Source organism: Rattus norvegicus, chromosome Y (genome assembly GCF_036323735.1).
Source record: "Rattus norvegicus strain BN/NHsdMcwi chromosome Y, GRCr8, whole genome shotgun sequence".
In the NCBI taxonomy this organism is placed as follows: Eukaryota; Metazoa; Chordata; class Mammalia; order Rodentia; family Muridae; genus Rattus; species Rattus norvegicus.
Window position 1 is genome coordinate 32,690,784 of NC_086040.1, and position 26,607 is coordinate 32,717,390.

The 26,607-nt window shown below is 35.0% G+C and overlaps 1 long non-coding RNA gene across 1 annotated transcript; it reads right to left on the reverse strand.

The window, feature by feature from the left end:
* Positions 1-10,374: 10,374 nt before the first annotated feature.
* Positions 10,375-25,980, reverse strand: LOC134484301 (uncharacterized). Its single transcript, XR_010061707.1, has 2 exons — positions 25,892-25,980; positions 10,375-10,628 (listed from the first exon to the last, which is right to left on the reverse strand). It is a non-coding gene; the product is annotated as an uncharacterized LOC134484301 (long non-coding RNA).
* Positions 25,981-26,607: the final 627 nt, after the last annotated feature.

Sequence of the window (26,607 nt, forward strand, 5' to 3'; positions counted from 1 at the left end):
GGAGATTTTTCTGGATATTACTTATATTCCCAGGTTCATTCCTGTGACTCAGTTCAATATTCTAGGAAATCTCTGTTTCCCAAAGGCCAGTATTTTCCCTACAGACGTTTAATTGTATGAATACTGTATTTCAATTTCTTATTGAAATTCATTGTTAGGGGACTTTGGAAATATTCCACAATGTGTACTCGAAAATTCTGCTTTCTAATTCCATTTTCTGCGATGATTTTATAGGTCACAAAATGGGACCAGGTAAAGAGTGAGTATAAAAGTGTAAATACTGTGTACCTACTTCAAATGGTAAACTCCAAAATTATTATTTTATTGAAAAATTACCAGACATCAGAAAAGCAAAGGACAACATGGACTATTGAGATAAGTTTCTTGTCCCATTTGATGTCAGTACTACACTATATAGCTTCCAGTGTTGTGAAGACCAAAAGTAAGATACAGGATGATATGCAGGGAGAAGAATGGCTTGAGGACCAGTTATAGGTCTACTTCAATAGATTATAAAAACAGGAAGGAGTCTTTTAGAAATTGTCATTTGTGAACTCTACATTCTTGAAATAGTGGGTAGAATCCATGTTAACATTCTTCCTATCTTCCATAGCTGTATGATCCACCAAAAGTATCTATGTATACATCAGCCAATAAAAACTTGATAAGATTGATGAAGGTAAGAAGTGCATTCTACCAGGATCTGGATATAGGTATTTCCTGAGAGACACAGATACAGCATGTCAAGTACAGAAGTGAATGGTAGTAGCAAAGTAGTGAACTGAAAAGGGACCACTTTTTGGTAAATTTGGAAAAAAGATTAGAAGAGCTGAAGGTGCTTTCAACCCCATAGAAACAACAATGCCAATGAACCACCACTTTCTCATACAAGACCAATATACAAAGAACATACATTGAACCTATGGCTCCAAATGCATATGTGGCAGAAAATGAGTTTTTGAGCAACATTGGAGAGAGAAGCCCTTGTCATCCCTAGTTTGTCTCCCAGTTGAAGGGAATGTCATGCAGCAGACAGGCTGGTTAGAGAAGAAAGAAATGGAACGGTTAGGGATCTTATGGGCCGGAAACTGGGAAAGGAAATAATATTTTAAATGTAAATATAGAGACATCCAATTAAAAAGTCAATAAATTTTGCTGAAAAATAAAAAAAATTAATGACATAAAGGAAAAGAAAGCTGCCAAGTAATCACACATATTGACTCAGAAATCTGAAGTGATAGAGTAATACTAGTGGAAAGTCTGAGATGATGAAGTTTCAACTAGAAGCACTTGTTTCTCCCAAATATCAGTGTCAGACACAAACTGCACTATAGATATCCAAAGCATGGAGGAGTTTACTCGGAGCTAGGGACACAATAGTTGTTTTTTACTTCTTCCTTAGGACTTTTTCTTCTTGACAAAAGAGTAAAGGTCATGACCTCTCTGGAAAACAACTGTGTCCTTCACAACACTTGGCTTTTGGAAGTAAGAAATGAATGATATGAATTCTCCAGGAACCATAAGAACAGGGAAGTCCAGATGCTTCTGAGAGTCTCTCAACTTCTGATTCCCTTACGTGGTAGGTTCAGATCAAGGCTATCTCTTCATCGATAGCACTCAACCCCTACCTATAAATGTCTCACTGAGCTTTCCATAGGACCATATATTTATTCCTTGTTTTTTATACCAAGACAGAGGGCCATCTTTCTCCCTAATTCTGATCTCTTCATCCTCTTTGTTATCACTCCCCAAATTGCTCTGAATTAGAGGCCAATTAGTAAACCCTAGAGTTACTAAAGGAATATCTAAGAGGCAGTTGCAGTCAGGACAACACTTGTGACATCATAGAAGAAGATAATGCTCTCCAGGTTACAAGAGAGTTTTCAGGGAGGCTTAATGTTGATGTCACTGAGAACTGCCATGGCCTACCTGCTGAAGACCTTTCCTTATACTGACCAGATTCGAGTTTGCACTTTCCAGGTATGTTTCCTCTGACACAGTGGAAACCTTTATGTACTTTATCTCTCTAAAGGTAGAGATTTCTCTCTGCTTCACTAGTGGTTACATGCTCTGAATGCAGAAAGTTATTAAGAGGCATGGCATGGGAAAAAAAATTTAGGAACATGGAGTGTAGGTGATTCTTCTAGATAATATTTTTATTCTATATGTCACTGGTTCATTCTTGTGACATAAAGTTCAATTTTCTAGGGTTTCTCAAAGATCAGTATTTTCCCTACAGACCTTGAATAGAATGAATATTGTATTTCAATTTCTTATTGTAAATTCCATGATAAGGGACGTTGTAAATATTCCTCGATGTGTACTCATAAATTTTGTTCTCCAATTCCATTTTCTTCAATGATTTTGGTCACAAGTGAGTCTAGCTATAGAGTGAGTATTAACAGTGTAAATACTGTGTACCTACTTCAAATGATAAACTCCCAAATGCTTATTTTATCAAAAAATTACCAGACATCAGGAAAACAAAGGACAACATGGACTATTGAATTTGGTTTCTTGTCCCATTTGATATCAGTACTACACTATGATGCTTCCAGTGTTCCTATGGCCAGACTTGAGGGTTTAGGATGTTTTAACATGATTCTTTTTTCAGGCCAAATCTAAGATACTGGATGATGGGCAGGGAGAACAATGGCTTGAGGAGCAATTAAACATCTACTTCAATAGGTTCATAGAAAAAAAAAAGATGAAGTCTATTTGAAATTGTCATTTGTGAATTCTACATTCTTGACATAGTTGGGCAGAATCCATGTTAACATTGCACTTAACTACATAAGTGTAGGAGTCACTAAAATTATGTGTATACATCGGCAAACAAACCTAGATAAGATTTATGACGGTAAGAAGTGCATTCTGGCAGGAACCGGAAAAAGATATTTCCTGAGAGACACAGATACAGCATATAAAATACAGAAGTGAATGCTAGTAGCAAATCAGTGAACTGAAAACAGACCTGTTTTTGGTAAACTTTGAAAAAGGATTACAAGAGCTTAAGGTACTTTCAACCCCTTAAGATCAACAATGCCAATGAACCAGAGCTTTCTCGTACTATACCAATATACAAAGAAAGTACATGGACTGAGCTATGGATCCAAATGCATGTGTGGCAGAAGAGGGCCTTTGGGAAACATTGGAAAGAGAAACCCTTGTCCTCCCTTGTATATCTTTAGTTCAAGGGAATGTCATCCTGGAGAAAGGCTGGTGAGAGAAGAAGGAAATGGGAATGGTAAGGATCTTATGGGCAGAAAACTGGGAAAGGAAATTATATTTAAAATGTAAATAAAGAAACATCCAGTTAAAAAAAGCAATAAAATTTGCTAAAAAATGAAAAAAATGAAAGTTATAAAAAAAGAAAAAGCTGCCAAGTAATCACATATATTTACTCGTAAATCTGAAGTGGTAGTCAGAGTAATACTAGTGGAAAGACTGAGATAATGAAGTCTCAACTAGAAGCTCTTCTCTCCCATATATCAGTGTCAGACACAAACTGCACTATAGGTATCCAAAGCATGGAGGCATTTACACTGAGCTGAGGAGACAATACTTGTTTTCCTTTGTTTCTTTGGACATTTTTCTTCAGGGCAAAAAGAGTAAAAGCCATGAGCTCTGAGGAGAACAATTGTGCCCTTCCCAACACCTGGCTTTTGGAATGAAGAAACTGATTATATAAACTCTCTGACTTCCAGGAACCATATCAAGCAAGGAAGTCCAGATGATTCTGTGAGGATCGCAGCTCCTGATTCCCATGTGTGGAAGGCTCAGGTCAAGGATATCTCTTCAGTGAAATCACTCAACCCCTACACAGTAATCACTGAGCTTTCCATAGACAATTTATTTCATCCTTTTTTTATACAAACACAGAAGGGAAGTTTCCTTCTCTTTATCTCCCTCCAAAATGGCTGTTTATCCGGAATAAGAGGTCAATGAGTTAACCCTAGAGGTCCTAAAAGAATATCAAAGAGGCAGTTGCTGTCACCACGACACTTGTGACATCACAAAAAAGCTAGGGCTCTCCAGGATACAAAAGAATTTTCAGGGAGGGCCTAAGAAGATTCCACTGAGAATTGCCATCGTCTAACTGTTGAACAACTTTCCTTACATTGAATAGATTTGAGGATGCCCTTTGCAAGAGTGTCTCATGTGACACACTGGAAACCTATACATACTATATATCTCTAAAGCTGGAGACTTGTCTTTGCTTCATTAGTACTTACATGTTCAGAATAGAGAATGTTGGTCAGGGGCTTGGCATGGATAAAAAAGATCTAGGAACATGGTGTGGAGGAGATTCTACTGGATAATAATTCTACTCCCAGGTCCTTTCCTGTGACATACAGTTCAAGTTCCTAGGTTTTTTCTGTTTCCCAAAGTCCAATATTTTCCCTCCAGACATTTAGTTGAATGAATATTGTATTACATTTTCTTGTTGTACATTCTTTGAAAGGGAACTTTATATATGTTCCTGAATGTGTACTCAAAAAATCTGTTTTCCAATTTTATTTTTTTCAATGATATTGGCAACAAATTGGGCCCAGATAAAGCGTGAATATAACAGTATAAATACTGTATACTTACTTCTAATGATAATCTCCCAAATCCTTATTTTATACAAAAATTACAAGCCATCAGTATAGCAAAGGACAACATGGACCCTAGAATGCTGTTCTGAATTTCTTTTGGCTTGAAAAATTTTGCCTACAAAGTTTTGTGGATGTACTTGTGTGTTTATCCCTCTTCTGGTGGTCCTTCCAGACTACAGGAGTTGGCGTCTTAATGTTCCATATCACCAGTGTAAGTCACAGCTTAGGTCACCCCATTGATTTGTGGGTACTTCCATTATCCAAGGTCTCCTTCTCTTCCTGGAGGTTTCTCCCACCTCCTCATCTCTAAAAGTTGAAGATTTCCTTTCTTTCTCATGACTATCGGGTCATATCTCCTGTCCCTTCCCACACAGGTTCCATTCTCCTCTTCCTCCTTCCTTCTCCCATCTAGTTTGTTTCCTCAATCTGCCTCCTAGACTATTATATTCCCCATTCTACATGAGAGTCCATCATATGCACTTGGGCCATTCTTCTTGTTTATCTTCTTTGTATCTATGAGCTTTGTGCAGAATGTCCTGTAGTTTATGGATAATATTACTTATAATTTAACAATTTCAACAACCCTGCTGATTCATATTTTTATAGCAGTATGTTAAAATGAAAATTATAGTTTAGTATGAGTGAATGTCAGGAGGACCAAATTTAAGTAAAAAGAAATTTAAAACATAGATCAAATCACAGATTTTAAAAATTGATCTAATAATAAAAATTCTCTACTATCATAAGGAATTATGATATCACAGGCAATTTTTTAAGTGCTACCAAAATTTGGCAGACAAAAGATGTTTTTACCAAATAATTATGGATAATATGACTAAGATCAAATAAGATAAATATATTGTTTTCATTCTGATAAAACATGCTGGCATTTTCCTCAAACATGATGTATTAAACATTATGGTATTAGTTTTAAATTTTGATATTTATTTTAACCTAACCTATAAAGTCACAGGATGCATTATATTATTTTTGTAGACATTCAACCTCATCCTCGCTTCCTCAGTTCTTTTTTCCCACCTGCCCTATTTCCCTCACCACTTATACTAGTTTCTCTTCATTATTCTTACTTCTACATTCATATCCCACATGTTCAATATCTTCCATACCACACCGTTTTAAACCCTACATTCTAATCTCTGCGACCTATACCAGTTAAATGAACTCAAACCACCTACAGCTTCACATAAATACAAGTATATTAAAAGGAGATTCTTTGACCTTTATGAGAAAGAACACATGGTACTTGCCTTTCTGAGTCTTTGTTACCTTACTCGGTATATTTTCTAGTTTAATCTATTTTCCTGAAACCGTCATAGTTTACTTTTCCTAGGGGAGAATGAATTACCATTGTGTATATTGTAACATTCTTATGTATCTACTTATAAATGAACATTCTTACTATTCTCAATAAAACAGCAATAGATTTCTTTGTGAATAACTATGAGAAAGCTCATATAGAGAAGTCAAGATTAATTACTGACAAACTAAGAAAAAATTTACAAAGATAAAAATAACTAACATATATGTGGTTAAATTAACTAGAGCAGTGTATGTTAAAGTTAAAAAGGATGTGGTATTTGTAATATTTTTATACTACTTAAAATGTAGAATATTCAATACTTTAAAGAATGCTTATAAAATTGTCCATCGCTAAGTGATATTTCCACCAAAAATGTAATATTTTTATAAAATACTTTGGATATATATATATATATGCATATATATATATATATATAATTTATATATACATTTTGTTTATATATATTATACATTATATATATATTTTTTTTAAATTTACCTTCAAAATAAAGGACATTAAGAAGTTACTGTCTCAAATTCAATAACAACACCAAAAACCTGGTATATGAATAAACAATAGACTAGAAGTTATTGAAAATCTTTCCAGTTAAATTAAGAGACTTAGAAAAGAGATAGCATTTTAATACAAATGCACATGTCAAACAAGATACAATAAAATCCTTAAACTATACTAAGATGGTTACTATTCAATCCTATGTGCTAAGGTTTCATCAACAAGCATGGTACATGAAGAGATGGTATATATCAGAAAAATAAATTCATGTTTAACATAGTAACTTTCTTCATAAATCCCAAGCAGACACTTCACTTTTTTGTTGCTTAAAAAGTATGTACAAATCACGGCTTTTGATTATAACACTAATATTTCAAAACTATCATTAAATATGCAAAGATCTTAACACAAAGCCCAGGGTTTTCAGAGCAACCATACAAAACATAAGAAGGAAAAGAAAACATTTTTAAATACATAGATATGCGTAATGCAGTCCCCAGCTAACCAGTAAAAGGCAGGTCAAATTTTTTGTTCTATATATTTCATAGAATATTCTCTCCCAGTTCTTTATTCCTTAGCATATGTTATTGCTTATCTCTCCCTGTTTCTTATCTTCTGAGAACAGGTGGTATTTCTCAGAAAATTAGTTCAAATCATCTGATCTTCATTCCGAACAATCTAGAAGTTGTTTACATTAGAGAAAAACCAATTAGAGGTTCTCATTCTTTATTGTGCACAATTTTATATTTGATTTTGTATGCTTAATATGCTTCTACACCTTAGTTATGACCATTCAATACTAGCCTGAAATCCACCATTCTTAATTCACAATGTAAAAACCCTTTAGCTAGTCACAGAAAATCCTTCAAAGTGTTTTTTCATAGGTTTATTTAGTACACATTCAGCTTATAGTTTAAGGGGAATAGTGATGGAAAACATCTTTTGATACATTTTTGGTGCCTTCACATTATTTTATACCTAAGACATTTCATTAGAATCAAGATAAAATTATTAACATCTTACTAAAATGAGAATTTTCTTTGTATAATACACAACTTATTCTTGAACTTTTTGAGACAGTGTTTCTTTTATATACCTGGCAGTACTAGAACACTCTCTCTCTCTCTCTCTCTCTCTCTCTCTCTCTCTCTCTCTCTCTCCCTGTAGACAAAGCTGGCCTCGAACTTAGAGTTCTGCCTACTTGTGCTCTCCAGTGCTAATATTAATGGCCTGTGCCACCACACCCCGTGCTTTTCTCCATCTTTAACAAGCTCTTGTCTGATTATATTCCAAATCTTATGAAGTTAGTTCCCTAGAGTACCTAGAAGAAATCCAATACCAAAAATATATTTTGCATATCTAAGTTCTTCTTCCCGAGGTCCTGATTCATCTAGTCACGTAGCAAGCTCTCTGAAGGAACTGAAAACAACAAATATTTGCTTTCATTCAGGAATAAAGAAAAGGCCTCTTCACTGCACAATCTCATGATATCATGACAGAATTCTTCCAACAATACGAAGTGAAATCTCATAAAGAGACTGGTACCAGAAGCCCCAGATTCTTACCTTATATTTGGTTGTGCAGAATGTGACCACTATTTCATTATAACCAGGTTTAACCCAAACATATTCTCTGCCCCAAAAATCCATTTCTACTATATTGACATATTCAGCCATGTTCAGTTAAATTTAAGCACCGACCACACCAAAGTGAGGATTTATAAAATATCCATCAGAAACATGGGAAGAAATGCTACAAAAATAAATTTATAAAAATAAATAAACAAAAGGTCTTTTACTTGTTGTAACACAACATCTATCCATTTTCATTGTATTGATTGTTTCTGTGTATATTCACAAGCCAAGAAAATTGTATTTAAGCCAGGAAACAACTTGTGAGATTTAGTTCTCTGTATTATATAGACTATGAAGACTAAACTTAGATATCAATGCTTAATAGAAAGCCATTTTACATGTTGTGTCATTTCACTTTCTCAGATTTTTTTGTGTAATTGAAAAATATAGCTAAATCTTGTTATTTAATTTTTTCCCACTCCATTTCAACTTCTACTTTAATCCTGAGTAATAAGTCACAATGGGATCAGATTACATATATTGGCTCCATACGTATTTTTCGAAAAATTACAAGGCAAAGTTTTATATGTTGGAAAGTACACTTTTGGGAGTACATTATACTGGAAATTTAGTTCATCCTTTTTCATTAGTTTTCTCTGAATGACTCTTATTTGCTAATTTGTTTTAAATTTTTAGGTAATGGTGTGTGTTTGTTTCTGTATGTGTGTGTGAGTGCCTGTGTGTGTACACATACATACATATGTATATTTGATAATTCAAATATAATACCAGAGAAAGTTACTTTAGTGATATTGATAATTTATTGACGCAGTGAATTTTTGTATATGCTGTATATAAACTTGAAAATATTTTTTGTGTATTTTTTCAAAAGCAATTTTTAAATATGTATACTAGATCAAACATACTAATTACAGTTTTAGCTTTTCCACACTAATTTTTTCTCATTAGATGTCTAGAAAGTAATACATGGATGGATGAATCTTATCTTAACTCCAATTTTAGGTAGAATCAATGATATATCTTTCTTTTGCTCACCTTTAGTTCACAAATTATATATTTAATTTGCTCTATTTATATTAGAAACGTGTGCCACATTATATGTATATGTATTCGTTGATAACTTCCTTCTGTCAACAAACATTAATAATGAATGATTTATATACATTATTACGAAATCTAAGAACATTCAGTTTCTTCCATAATCAACTACAATAATGGATGAATATTAGAACCATTTGCTGATTGAGGCGATTAACAAAAATTATTTGATGTACCATTCCTATAAACATACTACACTGGGGAAACAAGTCTTCATAGGATTAAGGGCTTTTCCTTCCAATCTTGCTGGACAGTGCATTACTCTACCACACATGTGGCTGGTATCATGGGTTCCTCATTCTGTACTCACTAGTGGGTTGTTTAATCCCCTGAATTTCTCATGGGATCTTGTTGGTTGAAATTGTTGTTCTTCCTGGGGTTTTGCAAATCCCTTCATCTCATTAAGTATTTTTTCTAAAACCTCCATTGAAATTCCCTTGTTTAATCCAACAGTTAGCTGCAACCATACTCATTTATATCAGTAGGGATCTGTCAGAGCCTCTCAGGAGTCATCAATACCTGACTTCTATTAGCAAGGATTTGTTGGCATCACCAATAAAATCTGTATTGTGTGGCTGCATATTGGATGGATCCCTATGTGGGGCAGTCTCTGGTTGACCCTTTCTTCGTCCTGCTTAACTCTTTATCATTGTATTTCCTCTCATGAATATTTTGTTCTCCCTTCTTAGAAAGAATGAAGCATCCACATTTTGAACTTCCTTCTGCCTGGGCTTCATATGACCTGTGGATTCTTTCTTATGCATTCCACACTTTTGGGTTGATACACACTTCCAATTAGTTTATAGTATTTGTGTTCTTGCCTCACACAGAATGATAATTTCTAGTTCCATCCCTAGAATTTTCTGCAAACATTGTTTTTGATAGCTTAGAAGTACAGGTGTGTAAATGCACCAAATTACCTTTATCCATTACTCTGTTGAGGGATATCTGGGTTCTTTTCATCTTCTGGCAAATATGTATAATACATATATATATATATATGTATTATACATATATATATATATGTATATATATACACATATTGTTGCTACCAACAAACAGCATCATATGTCCTTGTTATTTGTTGGAACATCTTTTGTGTATATACCCATGAATTGGTATTGCAGGACCCTCATGTACTACGAATTTTGTGAGAAAATTCCAGACTGATTTCCAGAGTGGTTATACCAGCTTGCAATCCCACCAACATTGGAGGAGTCTTCCTCTTTATCCACATCCTTTTAGGAATCATTTTCAACTGAATTTATTTTTATCTTAACCATTCTGGTTGGTGTACTGTGGAATCCCAGGATTTTTTATCTTGTTTGTTTGTTTTTTTGGTTTGTTTTTTTTGTTTTTTTTGTTTTTGATTTCCACTTTTCTCATGGCTAAGGATGTTGATATTCCTCAGTTAAAAATTCGTTGTTTAGGGGTTGGGGATTTAGGTCAGCGGTAGAGCGCTTGCCTAGGAAGCAATGGCCCTGTGTTCGATCAACAGGTCTGAAAAAAAGAAAAAAAAAAGAATTCATTGTTTAGCTCTATACACCATTTTGAAAGGACTATTTGATTCCCTGTAACATAATTCCTTGAGTCTTTGTATAGATTGAATTTAGCCCTCTACCATATGTAGGATTGGAAAAGATCTTTTCTTAATTGGTTGGTTGCTCCTTTTTCCTAATGACAGTGCCCTTTGCCTTACAAAAGTTTTACAATTTTATGAATTTCCATGTGTCAAATCTTGATCTCAGAGCATAAGCCATTGGTATTATATTCAGGAAATTTCCCCAGTGCCCAAGTGTTCGAACTCTTTCGCATTTTTATTCTATTAGTGTTAGGTTATATGGTTTTATGTGGAAATCCTTGATCCACTTTGACTTAAGCTTTGTACACAGTGATAAGAATTGATTGATTTCCCTTCTTCTACATGCTAATCTCCAGTCAAAACAGCACTGTTGGGGCTGGAGAGATGGCTCAGTGGTTAAGAACACTGACTGATCTTCCAGAGGTCCTGAGTTCAAATCCCAGCAACTACATGGCAGCTTACAACCATCCATAATGAGATCTGATGCCCTCTTCTGGTGTGTCTGAAGATAGCTAAGGTGTACTCATATAAATAAAATAAATTTAAAAAAAAAAAACAGCACTGTTTGTTGAAAATGCTATCTATTATCCATGGATGCTTTTGGCTCCTTTGTCAAATATCAAGTTACTGGTGTTTGCCTTCATTTCTGGGTCTTCACTTGTATTCCATTGATCAGGGTATCTGTCTCTGTATCATAACCATTAAATTTTTATCATTATTTTTCTGTTATACAGTTTGTGGTAAGGGATAGTGATTCCCAAGGAAGTTCTTTTATTGTTGAGGATAGTTTTCTCTATCATGGTGTTTTTGTCATTCCAAATGAGTTTTCAAATTGCTCTTTCTAAATCTATAAAGAATTGAGTTGGAATTTTGATGGCGATTGCCTTGAACATGTTGATCGCTTTTGGCAAGTTGTCGATATTGGCAATATTAACTCTACCAATCCATGAGCATGGAAAAACTTCCCATCTGAGATTGTCTTCAATTTTTTTCTTCACAGACTTGAAGTCCTTGTCATACAGACCTTTTACTTGCTTGGTTAGAGTCACACTGAAGTATTTTTTTATTATTTTTAAATAATGTTGCCGTCGTCATATCCCAAATTTCTTCTATACCTGTTTATCCTTAAAGTAGAGGAAGGGTACTGATTTGTTTCAGTTAATTTTATATCCAGCCACTTTCCTGAAGTTGTTTATTGGCTGAAGGAGTTCTCTGGTTGAATTTTTGGGGTCACTAAAATATACTATCGTATCATGTACGAATCGTGATATTTTGACTTCTTGAATTCCCTTTGTTCTCCTTTTGTTGTCTAATTTCTGTGAATAAGATTTCCAATACTATATTAAAGATGTAAGTTGAGATTGGGCAACCTTTTCTATTCCCTGATTTTTGTTGAATTGCTTCAAGGTTCTCTTGATTTAGGTTGATGTTGGCTACTCGTTTTTTTTTAATATTGCTTTTATTATTTTTATGTATGACCTTGAATTTATGATATGTACCAAATCTTTTAACATGAAGACGTATTGATTGTTTTCATTTTTGTCAGCATCTAAGTGACCATAGGTGTTTGCATTCATTTCTGGATTTCAAGGCTAGGATATCCGGTAAAACTTTCACTTACCATGAATGGAGAAACCAAGATGTTCCATGACAAAGCCATATTTACAAAATATCTTTTGACAAATCCAACCCTACATTGGATAATAGTTGGAAGCTTCCAACACAAGGAAGGAAACTACAACGTAGGAAAAAGTAGGGAATTAATCTTTCAACAAACCCAAAAGATGATAGCCACCCAAACGTAATTCCTTTTCTAACAATAAAAATAACTGGAAACAACAATACATTTTATTTAATATCTCTTATCATCCATGGACTTATTTCTCCAATAAAAAGATATAAACTAAGGGATTGGATACATAAAGAGGACCGAACAATTTGCTTCATACAAGAAACACACCTTACTTATATAGACAGTCACTATCTCAAGGTAAAAGGCTGGAGAGAAATTCCAAGCCAATGGTTCCAAGAAACAAAACGGAATAGCCTTTCTAACATAGAACAAAATTGATTTTCAACCAAAAGATATCAAAAATTATAAGGAAGGACAAAATAATTGTCAAAGAAAAAATAATATTAAGATAAACTATCAATTCTAAACATCTATGTTTCAAATGGTAGGGAACCTAAATTCACAAAAGAAACATCACTAAAGCTCAAAGCATATATTGCCCCCCAAAAAATAATAGTGGGAGATTTCAATACTCCATGTTCATAAATGGATCATTTGTGGAATCTCAAACTAAACTGATACAGTAAAAATAACAGAAAGTATTATTCAATGGATTTAACAGATATTGAAAGAACATTTCATCCTAAAACAAGAGATTATACCTTTTTCTCTACACCTCAAAGTAACTTCTCCAACCTTAACCATATACTCAGTCACTAAACAGTTCTCAATAGATACCAGAATATTGAAATAATCCCATGGACCCTATCAGATTACCATGGACTAGGTCTGTTGTTCAATACTTTCTTATTTTTATATTTGTTTTTATTATAAATATTTTCTTTATGTGGTATTTTTTGAAACATCATCTTTCTTGATGGTTTGGAACTGTGCAATCCATTTTGGGTTTAACCTAATAGTAATCCTTCCATTTTTACCTCTATAGTAGCAAGAGTGAGAGCTCCGTTCCATTCTTGTTTTATATACTACATTTTGAGTGAACTCTTTGGGCACACAGTGCAATTAATGTTTTTCCTCTTTACTTAAATATATATTATTATTATCTCATCTTACTAATTTGTAGTTTGATAATGACATTTTTAATATCATGGTTCCTGAATAGATCTTTTGATCTCATTTTGTTCATATTTTATCGCTATTTTAAATGGATTTTTCTTTGTGAATTCTTTCTGTCTTTAAGTATATTTGTGTCTTTATGTGATTTTATTATTTTTTAATCAATGAAAAAATGCAAATTATTTACAACAGCAGCCATACAGGAAGGGGAACACAAGAGTTAGTTAGCTAATTGTATAGTATGGATTGCTTATTAAAAAATAAAAATCTCTGAAACAAAGGACAGTGATGAATTTCACACTATCCTCCCCCAATGATCCCAGCATACAATAATGCCCAGTAATGGCCTGAGGTTATGTGCTGTTGGGAAATAGTTTATGGAAGAATAAACCCACAAACCAGAAAATTTAAAGAAAGACTTTCTTCCTTACACAAAGATACATAATAGGATTACAGGGTGGTCAATACAATTAATTGAAGAAGATGTAAAGAAGTATGTTGTTATAAGAAAGTGAGGACAAGGGAAAAATTTCAAACCACTGTCAACTATACCATGGTGAACATTTGTACCCAAAAAGTTGTTTGTGTCAGAACAATAACACCTGGATTGAACCCACCTTTTATCTACACAGAGTGGGGAGCTATGGCCCTAATGGAAACAATGAAGACAGAAAACAAAAAGAATAGCAAAAGGGGGAATTAAAATAAGCAATCCTGTAATGCAAACTACCACAGACATCTTTATGTTCTAACCAGAAATTGCAGGAAAACTAAAGTCATATTTGAGCGCCCTATCTAATGCTAAGAGTGAGCAAGCCATGGTCTTTCTCCCTTTCATATTTTTCAAGTTCTTTACAGAAACAATAATCTCAGACTGCTTTTTCCATGATTTATTAAAGGGTTTTATAGGCCTCATGTATTAAGGAATCTTTTAAAAATATTTTTAGCTACTTACATGGTTTTATTAACATTCTCAAACTTCTTGGACTAAGATTCCAAAGTGTAACTAGGTCCAACCCTGAGCTGTAAAACTATAACAAGGCAATAATAACAGATATTTTCAAGGACCAATCATTATAGCACTATACTATTGAGTACATTGATCCAAATTAATTCAAATAGCTCAAGACAGAAGTTAGAAAAAAAGGTTAGAAATGTGGTGAAGAATCAACTCCTTCCTTCTGTATGCAGCATCTATGGTTCTGCATTAAGTCCTAAGAGGCAGTATCCAAGTAGCAATGAGAGGAAATAACTCAGGAGAGACAGGGAGATAAACTAGCATGGCGGGTGTATGTAAGAGAAAAACTTAGACATGAAAATGTCCTGTAATTTTAAAAAGAGTTTTTTTTTTCATTATTTTCTCATTCCAATCGAAACAGAGATCCATGAATATTTTTCCCGTAAGGCTTCCATAAAAGAGGTAAAACAAAAACCAACATAAACATTAAAAGTTTGAAAATAAAACCAACAAAAAAAAAAAAAAAGAACTTGTGTATGTTTCATAGCAGGAACACTGGTAAATGAGCTAAATCTGTTCAAGATGAAACCTAGAGTGCCACGCAGGAACTAGAATTAAGAGCTGCAAGAGATAGGCAGGGGAGCAGTGACAGGAACATGGCCAGGCCCGAGAGATAAGGCTGGTCCTTTACAGGGGCACAGAATGAGGTAAGAGAACATTTCAAATAAAGCAGCACCTTTCCTTTATGCTCACCTCAGTAATCCCATCCTCCAATAACCCCCATTTAGGGACTAAAACAGAAGAGTTATGGTATGTATGTCCCTCACTTCCCGTTTACTTTTAACCCTGCCCCCAAAGTCAGGAAGCTCCAAATTTTCTAACTTCCAAAAACAAAAATACAGCCCCAGGTATAAGGAGGTCCTGAGGACCAAGTGACAACTGCAAAATGTGAGAGTAGAGAAGGTGGAAATGTCTCATTCAACATAGCAGAAGTTTGACGGCCCAAGCTAAGAAGGGAAAAGGCAACCATATCAGGTAAACCAGGTCTGCTTCTCATAACATTTAACACATTTATATTATTTTTCCTTTATAAAAGAAATAATTTATTTGGGCTTACATTCAAGAATATCAGAGTCAGTGATGGATGATATCAAAGCAAAGATACACAGGCAGAGGTTGCTGAAAGATTACATCTCAAACCACAACAGGAAGGTGGAGAAAACTAGATTGAAATAGCTTCAGTCCTTTGAAACCTCAAAGCCTACCCCTAACTACATACCCCTGCAACAAGGACATACTACCTCATGAGATTGCAATTTTTGGGCATTTACTTTATTCTAAACTATACTTAGTTCAAATCAGTTTCCAGGTCAATCTTCATTTTGAATGAAGCTGATTTATCCTGCAATGTGTCTGTACCATCTTCTCTTCCTAATATTGGCTTTCATCATGGTGATAATAGATAGTTCTGGATGCATAGAGGATGTTTTTATTCCTATATATCTCTCCCTTTATGTACTATATATGTAGTGACATTTCAATGAGTTTCATTTGGAGAAGGTATAAGTGATTGTGCTTAAATATACGGTTTAAACCTCTATTGACATTTTTTAGAAAATATCAGGTATCCATTCTTTGTTAATAATTTCTTCTCTCAAATGATAAACAAACAATAAAATTTTACTCTAATCAAAATAATTCTCTATAATTTTAATATCCAAAGATACAGAAGAACATTAATATAATGTGGAATATTAAATCATCCGAAGTGCATGTTCATTTATTTAAGAATAGGGAGAATCATTGAGATGTTTCTGGAACATAATATAGGAAAAAAATACAGAAAGCATTGAATAAATAGTGGCAGAAGACCAGGGCCATTTTATTAAATGTAGTTTACCTTCAGATCCACTGCTTTCTTTTATTTAGTAAAAATTCAATTTTTTTTTCTTTTCTTTTTTTCGGAGCTGGGGACCGAACCAAAGGCCTTGCTAAATCAGCTGAGCTAAATCCCCAACCCAGTAAAATTCAATTTAAATTCTCTCCTTCAGTATTTTTCATCCTGTCATTGACTCTACTTTCAAAGCTCTATCCCATAACTAGCCTGATTGTTAAATTTAAAACCAAGAATTTTGCATGTGTCAATCACTTTCTGCATTTCCTTATTTGTGGTTTACTTTGTTCCCAATGGCTATGTTGTGTTGAAGTCATGAAGAATTTCTGGCTCATTTGATGAAAATTTTCTGAAAGCATATGTTGTTCATAGTTGTAAAATGCTGTGCATATGTTTACTAGTACTGTATATTATAGATAAAAATCATCTGAATAAGGAATTTTTGATTGAATATCATAACATACTAAAAAGCTAAAGGGAAAACATAGAAGCGCTAGGTATTTATTATATATTTTTACTCTTCTAGAGTTTGCAACTTTACAAAATATGAGTAAATCAATTCTTTCTGTGAAATTCATATTCATGAGCTTTATATTCTAATCAAACTGCTGTGTCAGCTCTCATGAAGTTGGATTAAATGCTAATTGTAATCCAAAATGTTTGTAGTAAGTAAATGGGAAAATTATTTGACTGCATGTATTAAACAAGCATGTAATGTAAGCATAGGTTTGCTCTTAATGAAATAAGAACTACCAGATATTATGTGAAAAATACATCTATTAAATAATTTTTTGTTATATTAATTCATGGTCTGATTAATGGCTTTAATCACCAATCCTTGAACAGTAAGTAGGGATTTTTTGTGAGTTAGAGGTTCTCTCAAGCATCTTCAAGTAAATCGATCCAAAATATATTCCTTTAAAATTCTCCTAAATACACTTATCATAAAATTTCCACATCAGAGTAAATAACTCCAAAAATTTTCATTTGCTCAAAACAAGACATTGTCTTTCTTTTCTTCCTGCCCTCCCCATAATCAGTCTACTACCAAACTCATAAATTTCCAGCATAGCTCTCTGATTCATATCTTTTTCATTATCACTGACAGTACTTCCAGATTGACTTCAAAAACATCCTTCAAATCATTCTCTGTATTATTTCATAATACATAAGTAACCAGAGTCCCTTACTATATACATAGTGAGTTTAGAAAACTTATTTAAAACTATTCAATGATTTCTAAGACATTTTCAGTAAACAAAAATTATATGTCTAATATTGTTTCTATTTTCCTATATGTGACATTGTCTAAGTTTCAGCTTTATTTGGACCACTCTTCTTTCTCTTAATCAATACAAACAACTCTCATATTTACTTTTTGGATATGTCTAGGTCTTTGTCCTTTTATCGACCTTGTATTTACTGTGATTTTGCACAAATATAGTTCAATTATATTTCATCTATTTTAACTTAAATGTCACTTCCTTAGGACAATCTCCATGACCTTATTTCTAAAATAGGTTCTTCAACTAGTTGCCTACAATCAACTCCAACACACTGATTTATGCATTCATTTCTTTCTTTTTTCTTATATCTTAATGCAATTTTTATAAAAGAAAGCTCATAATACTTTTTATTCATTCCTAATCTATACCACTATTATGTAGCCTGGTACATTAATTGAGATTTATTATTTATTACATGATTCAGTAAGTTGTAAAAATAAACTTTATACTATTCTTCGTTTTAATGAATATGCATTGCATGCATTGGTTAAACCATCATGAAGTAATTATGTGAGTTCATAAATATATTACAATTCAATGACATTGCCTAAACATTTTTATTTGTCAATGATAGTCTGTTTCATATTCAAGAGCAATGCTTTGTTGACTGAGCAATTATCTCAGCTAGGAATACATTTAACATGAAAGAATAAGATACCTAATTTTAATTCATAGGACCCATGTAAAAGGACCAGGTGCCATTCATCTGTGGTCCCATCTCTGAAGATACAAAGAGATGATCATTTCTAGGGACTTACTGGTCGTGGAGTCAAATTTCATTTGTGAGCTGTTTCAGGAAAAGATTAAAAACAAAGAGGAACCAAAGCTGTGTTTCCTGAACCTGTACCTCATCTCTCTGTCTCCATGTCCCACCAGGAAATGGCTGGACTTCCAGGAGTGCTGACACACTCAAGGTCACTGGAGAGACTACCACTCTTTAGAGGGAACTGCCTGGAGCCGTCAGAACCAAGGAACAGATGGGCAGTCTGTTATAGGATATTCTTGGTTTCTCTCTTGGTTCCATGCAGCTGAACCTGATCCACAGCTCTTGGTACACAAGATCCTTCAGGAGACAGCTGGTCTCCTGGAATGCTGACACACCGGCTTACAGGAGGATCAATGTATTGTCAGAGACAGTAAAACCAGCTAACCCCAAAGAAAACGAGATGGGGAGAAGGAACAAAAATGTCAACCTATGCTACTATAAAAATTCAAAACTACATAGATGGAGATACCAAGATATGCCACGACAATAGCAAATTTACAAAATATATTTCCACAAATCCAGTCCTTCCAAAGAAAATAGATCTAAAATTCCAGCACAAGGAGGGAAACCACTCCCCACACAAAGCAAGAAAGTAATCTACTTTGAAAAAACACAAAAGAAGTTAAAGAAGATAGCCACAGAAACATAATTTGACATCTAACAAAAAATGTAATAGAAAAAAGCAACAATTGGTCCCAAATATCACTGAACATCAAAGGACTCAATTCTACATAAAAAGCACACACTAACTGACTGTTTGTAAAAGAAAAGGCTTGTTCCTCTTAAAGAGCCTAAGCCTGCACTGCTACTAAGAAATGACCTTTTCTAGGGGTTGGGGATTTAGCTCAGTGGTAGAGCGCTTGCCTAGGAAGCGCAAGGCCCTGGGTTCGGTCCCCAGCTCCGAAAAAAAAGAAGAAAAAAAAAAAAAGAAATGACCTTTTCTGACCCATGGTAAGGAGAAACCTGCCTGCACTTTCTGTTCTTTAAAGCCTTTTCTCTTTTCCCCTTCTCCTCTGCATTCTGCAGATTTGCCTCTTATGTTACGTATACTGTCTAAGTTATTCCTCCTCTACATTTCTTCTCAGCTCCCATCTTTTTGGCTCAGTTCTACTAAACTCAGTTCTCCATACCTCAAAGCTGACTTTTCAGCTCAGCCCCTCTCCAGCCCAGTCCATCTGTGTCTGTCCTTCCAGTTCAGTCCTTCTCTCTCAGTCTTTCTATGTGCCTTCTCTTTCTCCTCAGCACTTAAACATATTTCAGAATACATGATCACATGTTACAATGCTCATCACAAGTTCATATGAAAGATCAAATAATAAACTGAAATATAATTTACAACCAAGAATGTTTACATGAATATCCATCAGGAATAATTATCTGGCTCAACATTCATCACCAGTGTCATCTCCACAGGTTGACTGAAGATCCAAAACCATAGTTGTTAGTGAAGTTATATATAGACAAACCCAATCAATATCTTATCCTCTGTCCTTGCACCTGTTACAAATCGTTTGCTCTCTTTTTATGACTCTTGATAACTGTTTTACAACATCTTGGAATGTGTTCTGAGTAGGAGAAAGTCTGTTTACTATCTCAGAACAATTAACTGGTGCCACCTGGGAGACTGGTGGGAGGCTGCAATTTTGATTATTATGAAGAGACTTATAGCAGTCCCACTATAAAAGATCTTACTAACCATTCATATAATTTTAGGAATTATTGTAGGATCATTATTAAGACTAAAGAATCCATCTATTTGTCTGTATTGCATCACTACAGGACACTACAACTTTTTAGGCCTGCAGAGGTCTGCTCCAAAGGGGTGTGATATTACTCAATAATTGTTATATATGTCTAATATTAACAACAAGAATAGCATTTCAATAGCAGGAAACTTTCCGAAAATGAATCTCTTACAGCCTTGTTTAATAAGGGCGAACCATTTGTGGATTATAAAATAATCCGATGTCGATGCCTGCATCAACAGAATGTGAATATCGGGCGTAGGTCTGCAGGATTGAAATAAATCATGTACACAGGTCATCCGATTTCAGCGAGTGCCACCAAGGATTTACAGAGATCTCCTTCAGTATCCCAGGCAAAAGCCAAGGAAAACAACAAGGTAGGTGAAAATACCCAAAGAGGAAAACAGGAAAAGTCTATGTGGTTAAAGATCAGGCCCAATCAGGTACATAAACAACTTCTTGACAACAACAAGCAGGAAGGCTCAGTGGGGAGGAAGGTTGCCATGGAAAATTCCAGCCCCAAATCAGGGACTAAGAGCAGCTCCCAAGGGTGTAAACAATTTCTTGCTAGAGCAGGCTAAAAGGCTCAATGAGGGGGCAGGGTAACAACCACTTAGGGCCCAACAATCCTTGGCAGTCCATCTGAGGATGATCACCTGCTAGTTATTAGCTTGTCCTGTGTGGCTCCTGACACTTTCTTCTCAGCCCCACATGGTACCTTCTCCAAAAATGACAATATTATCCATCACAAAACAGGCCTCAACAGATACAAGAAGATTGAATTAATCCCATGCATCCTATGATCACTATAGACTAAGAATGGTCTTCAATAACAACAAGAACAACCAAAGTCCCACATGTACATGGTAGCTGAAGAATGATTTACTCAATGAGAACTTGTTCAAAGATGAAATAAAGGAAAAAATTAAAGACTTTTTAGAATTTAATGAAAAGGAAGGCATAACTTGGGAACACAAAAAAGCAATGCTAAGATGAAAACTCATAGCTCTGAGAGCCTCCACAGAGAAATTGGAGCTATGATACACTAGTACTTAGTACTTTGACAGAACACCTGAAATCTCAGAACCATTAAAATCCAAATACACCAAGATGGCTAGACAACATGATATAATCAAACTCAGGACTGAAATCAACCAAGTAGAAACAAAAGGAAATATATAAAGAATCAACAAAACCAGGGGCTGGTTCTTTGAAAAAACCAGAAGATAGGTAAATTCTTAGTATTCAAATTAAAAAAAATCAGAAGTAAAATAGAGATATATCCATAGAAAATGAGGAAACTCAAAAATTATCAGATCCTACTATAAAAGCCTATACTTAACAAAATGGGAAAGTAAGGATTAAATGGATAAGTTTCTAGACAGATACAAGGTTCCAAAGTTGAATCACGATCAGATAAACCATCTAAATACTCCCATAAAACCTAAAGAAGTAGAAGCAGTCATTAAATGTCTCCCAACCAAAAGATCCCAGGACCAGAAAGGTTTAGTACAGAATTCTCTCAGACGTTCATAGAATACCTAGTACCAATATTCTCCAAATTATTCCAAAAACTAGAAATAGAAGGAACACTACACAATTTCTTCTCTGAAGCCACAGTTATGCTTATAACTAAAGCAAACAAAGATCCAACAAAGAAAGAGTATTTCAGACCAATTTATTCATGAATATCCCTGCAAAAATTCTCAGTAAATTTGTTGCAAGCCAAATCCAAGAACACATCAAAACAATGATCCATCATGAACAAGTTGGCTTCATTCTGGAGATACAGGGATGGTTCAATACATAGAACCTGATCATTAATCAACCTAAGCCCATTATAAAAGCAAATTCAAAGAAAACAAAACAAGCAATCATCTCATTAGATGCTGAGAAAGCATTATATAGAACCTACCTCTTCATGTTAAAAGTCTTGGAAATATCATAAATTCAAGGACCATACTGAACTCAGTAAAAACAATATACAGCAAACCAGTAGCCAACATCAGACTAAATGGAGAGAAATTTAATGCACTCCCACTAAAATCAGTAAGTAGAAATGGATACCCACTCTTCCCTACCTTTTCAATATAGTATTCGAAGTCGTAGCCCAATTAATTAGAAACAATTGGCGGTAAAGGGATACATATTGCAAAGGAAGTATTCAAAATGTCACAATATGCAAAGGATGTGACCTGACAAATTCCACCAGTGATCTTCTAAGCCTGATAAACCACTTTAGCAGAGTGGCAGAGTATAAAATTAATTCAAAAAATCAGTAGCCTTCCTCTACACAAAAGAGAAACAGGCTGAGAAAGAAATTACAGAAATGACACCCTTGACAATAGTGAAAACCATATAAAATACCTCAGTGTGACTCTAACCAAGCAAGTGAAAATATATATGAAAAGAACACAAGTCTCTGAAGAAATAAATTGAAGATCTTAGAAATTAGAAAGATCTCCAATGTTCATGTATTGGCAGAATTAATATTGTAAAAATGGCCATTTTGCAAAAAGCAACCTTCAGATTCAATGCAATCCCCATCAATATTCAGACTCAAATCTTCACACACACATAGAAATGGCAGTTTGCTAGTTGCTAACATTAAACTAAATGGGGAGAAATTTGAAGCAATCCCACTAAAATCAGGTACTAGACAAGGCTGCCCACTCTCTCCCTACTTATTCAATATAGTACTTAAAGTTGTAGCCAGAACAATCAGACAACAAAAGGAGGTCAAGGGGACACAGATCAGAAAAGAAGAAGTCAAAATTTTACTTAAAAAAATAAGAAAAGAAAAAAAGTTAAGTCTCTTGCTTTAGAGAGATGTACTGTGTAAAGGTTTAAACTGTGTCACAGAAGACACTCCTGGAAAGGGCACCCTCAAATCTGGTCAATGTAAGGAAAGCTGTTTAGCAGTTAGGCAATGGCAGTTGGCAGTGAAATCATCATTAGGCATCCCTGAAAAATATGTTGTATCCTGGAGATCCCTAGATTCTTCTGTGATGTCACAAGTGTTGACCTGACTGCAACTGCCTCTCAGATATTCCTTCAGTACCTCTAGGGTTTACTAATTGGCCTCTAATGCATTGTAAACAGCCATTTGGGAGGGAGAACACAGAGGATGAAGAGATCACACATGGGGAGTGGGAAGCTAGTCTTCTGTCTTGGTATAAAAAAAGGAAGAAATACGTGGACAATGGGAAAGCTCCTTGAGTCTTGGGTAGGGATTGAGTAGATTCACTGAAGTGATAGCCTTGATCTGAGCCTTCCACATGTGGGAATCAGTTTCTGTGATTCTCTCAGTAGTATCTCACTTCCCTGCTTGTTATTTTTCTTGGAAATAAGTTAGTTTATAAAATCCATTTCTTTATTCCATTAGCCAGGTATTGGGAAGGTCACTATAGTTTTTCCTGAGAGCTCATAGCTTTTATCCTTTTGTCAAGAAGGAAAAGGTCCTAAGGAAGAAAGAAAGGCAAGTATTGTGTCATCAGCACAGAATAAACTCCTCCATGCATTGGATTCTAATAATGCAGTTTGTGTCTGGCACTGATATCTGGGAGGGACAAGTGCTTCTAGATGAGACTTCATCATATCAGTCTTTCCACTAGTATTACTCTGACTATTATTCCCCGATAATAACCTCTTAAATTCTGAGTCAATAGGTGTGATTAGCTGGCAGATTTCTTTTCTTTTCTTTCTTTCATTTTTTAAAATTTTAACAAATTATTGCTTTTTAAATTGGAAATTTCTAAATTTACATTTAAAATATTATTTCCTTTTCCATTTTTCTGACTATATGGTCTCTTACCAGTCCCCTTACACTACTCTTACAACTCCCCTTACTGTCCCTGGACATTCATTTGAACTGGGAGTCAAACCTAGGCAGTACCAAGGGTTCTCCTTCCATTGTTAACCAACAAGGCCATCCTCTTCAACATATGCAGTTGGAGCCATAGGTCTATTCATGTACAATCTTTGAATATTGGTCTACTACCAGGAAGCTCACTTTCATTGGCATTGTTGTTCTTATGGGGTTGAAAGCACCTTCACCTCTTCTAATCCTTTCTCAAAATCTTCCAAGAAGAAGTCCCTTTTTCAGTTCACTGGTTTTCCACTAGAGTTCTTGTTGTGGTTTGCCCTGAAGTTATCTGTGTTTGATGCTAATTCTACTGCCCCAAGGTCAGCTGCATAGTACTGTACTCAGAACTCAGTTGACATCACCAGTACCACCTCACTATTGAATTTGTAAAGTTTATGTGAGTGGCAGGAACAGGATAGAAGGAGGGTTAGCATGGGAGGGGAAGGAAGAATGGGCAGGAGAGAAGTTTGAAGGAAGAGGGGGAAACTAGAGGAAAAAAGAGAGAAAGGAATATGACAGAGTGAGAAGCCATGGTAGGTGAATTTAAGATTCTGCTCTGTGTATTTACATGTCATTATTAATGTTCCTAAGGGATAGATGGTACCAGGCTTTATATGTTTAAGTGGGCTTTTATATTTAATAAACTGTATCAAAGATTATTGTGTTGTGCATTCTTTATGTGAGGGTTGTGTATAGGAAATGGTGCTCGACAGGAAACATTGGGTAGCCGAGGAGTGGGAATGTGTTTCTGCCAATATATCTAGCAGAGAAATTCAGACACTTCAGTGCCAGAGTTAGCAGGGTAAAAGACAACTTTACTTTTTTATTTTTTATATTTTTACAATGACACATTCACTTCTGTATTTGATATGCTCTAGCTGTGTATCTCAAGAAATATCTATATCCTTGTTCCTGACAGAATGCTCTTCGTAGCTTCATCAATCTTATATAGTTTTGGTGAGTGATGTATACACACACACACACACACACACACACACACACACACACACACACACAAACTCACACACACGGGTGGCTCCTACCGCTATGAGGAATGAGGATAGGTGGAATTTTCACATGGTTTCTGTGAACAAATTCAAGAATGGAGAATCCACAAATGACCATGCCAAAGATTCCCTCCTGTTCTTATGAACATACTGAAGGTGAGGTTTCACTGCACCTCAAGCAATTCCTCTCCCTGCCCTTTCTCATATCTTATTATTCCATAAATAAAGAATCATGGTAAAACACCCAAAACCCTTATGTCTGGCCCTGGGAACACAGTGAGGTAGATAATGCAGAACTGATATATGGGACAAAAGAACCGAATTCTATAGTCCATGCTGTCCTTTGCTTTGCTGATGAATGGCAATTTTTACCTAAAATATGTATTTGAGACTTTATATTTTCAAGTAGGTACACAATATTTACACTGTTATATTCACTCTATAGCTGGGCCACATTTGTTGCCAAAATCATTGCAGAAAATGGAATTGGAAAACAGAATTTTTGAGTACTCATTCAGCAAGATTTATAATGTCCTGTATCATGAAATTTACAGTAAGAAAGTGAAGTACAATATTCATTCAATTTAAGGTCTGTAGGGAAAATACTGGCCTTTGGGAAACAGAGAAAATCTACAAAATTGAACTGTATTTCATGAAATGTACCTGAGAGTAAAATTATTATCCAGAATTATTCTCCTCTACTCCATGTTACAAGATCTTTTCTACCCATTCCAATCCCTTGAATACATTTTTCAATTCAAAGCATGTAACCACTAATGGAGCAAAGAGAAGTCTGTAGCTTTAGAGAGATGGAGTACATAAAGGTTTCCATTGAATCACAGGAGACATACCAGGAAAGGGCACCCTCAAATCTGGTCAATGTAAGGAAAGCTGTTCAGCAGGTAGGCCATGGCAGGTCTCAGTGACATCATCATTTAGCCCTCCCTGAAAGATCTCATGTAACCCGGAGATTCCTAGCTTCTTCTGTGATGTCACAAGTGTTGTAGTGACTGGAACTCCCTTTCAGATATTCCTTCAGTACCTCGAAGGTTTACTAATTGGCATCTAATTCAGAGGAAACAGCCATTTTTGAGAGAGAACAAAGATAATGAAGAGATCAGAGATTGGTATAAGGAAGCTTCCCTTCTGTTTGGTATTTAAATTGGAAAAAAAAATACGTGGTCCTTGGGAAATCTCAGTGAGTCCTTGGTAGGGTTGAGTGATATCATTGAACTGATAGCATTGATCTGAGCCTTCCACATATGGGTATCAGGAGCTGGGAACCTCTCAGAAGCATCTGGACTTCCCCGATATTATGCTTCCTGGATGTCAGAGAGTTTATATCATTCATTTCTTTATTCCAAAAGCCAAGTGATGGGAAGGGAACAGTTGTTTGCCTGAGGGTGCATGGCCTTTATTCATTTTGACAAGAAGAAAAAGGACTTAAAGAAGACAGGAAGGACAAGTATTGTATCCCTATCTCTGAGTAAACTCTTCCATGCTTTGGATATCTATAGTGGAGTTTGTGTCTGACACTTATATCTGGGAGAGAGAAGTGTTTCAAATT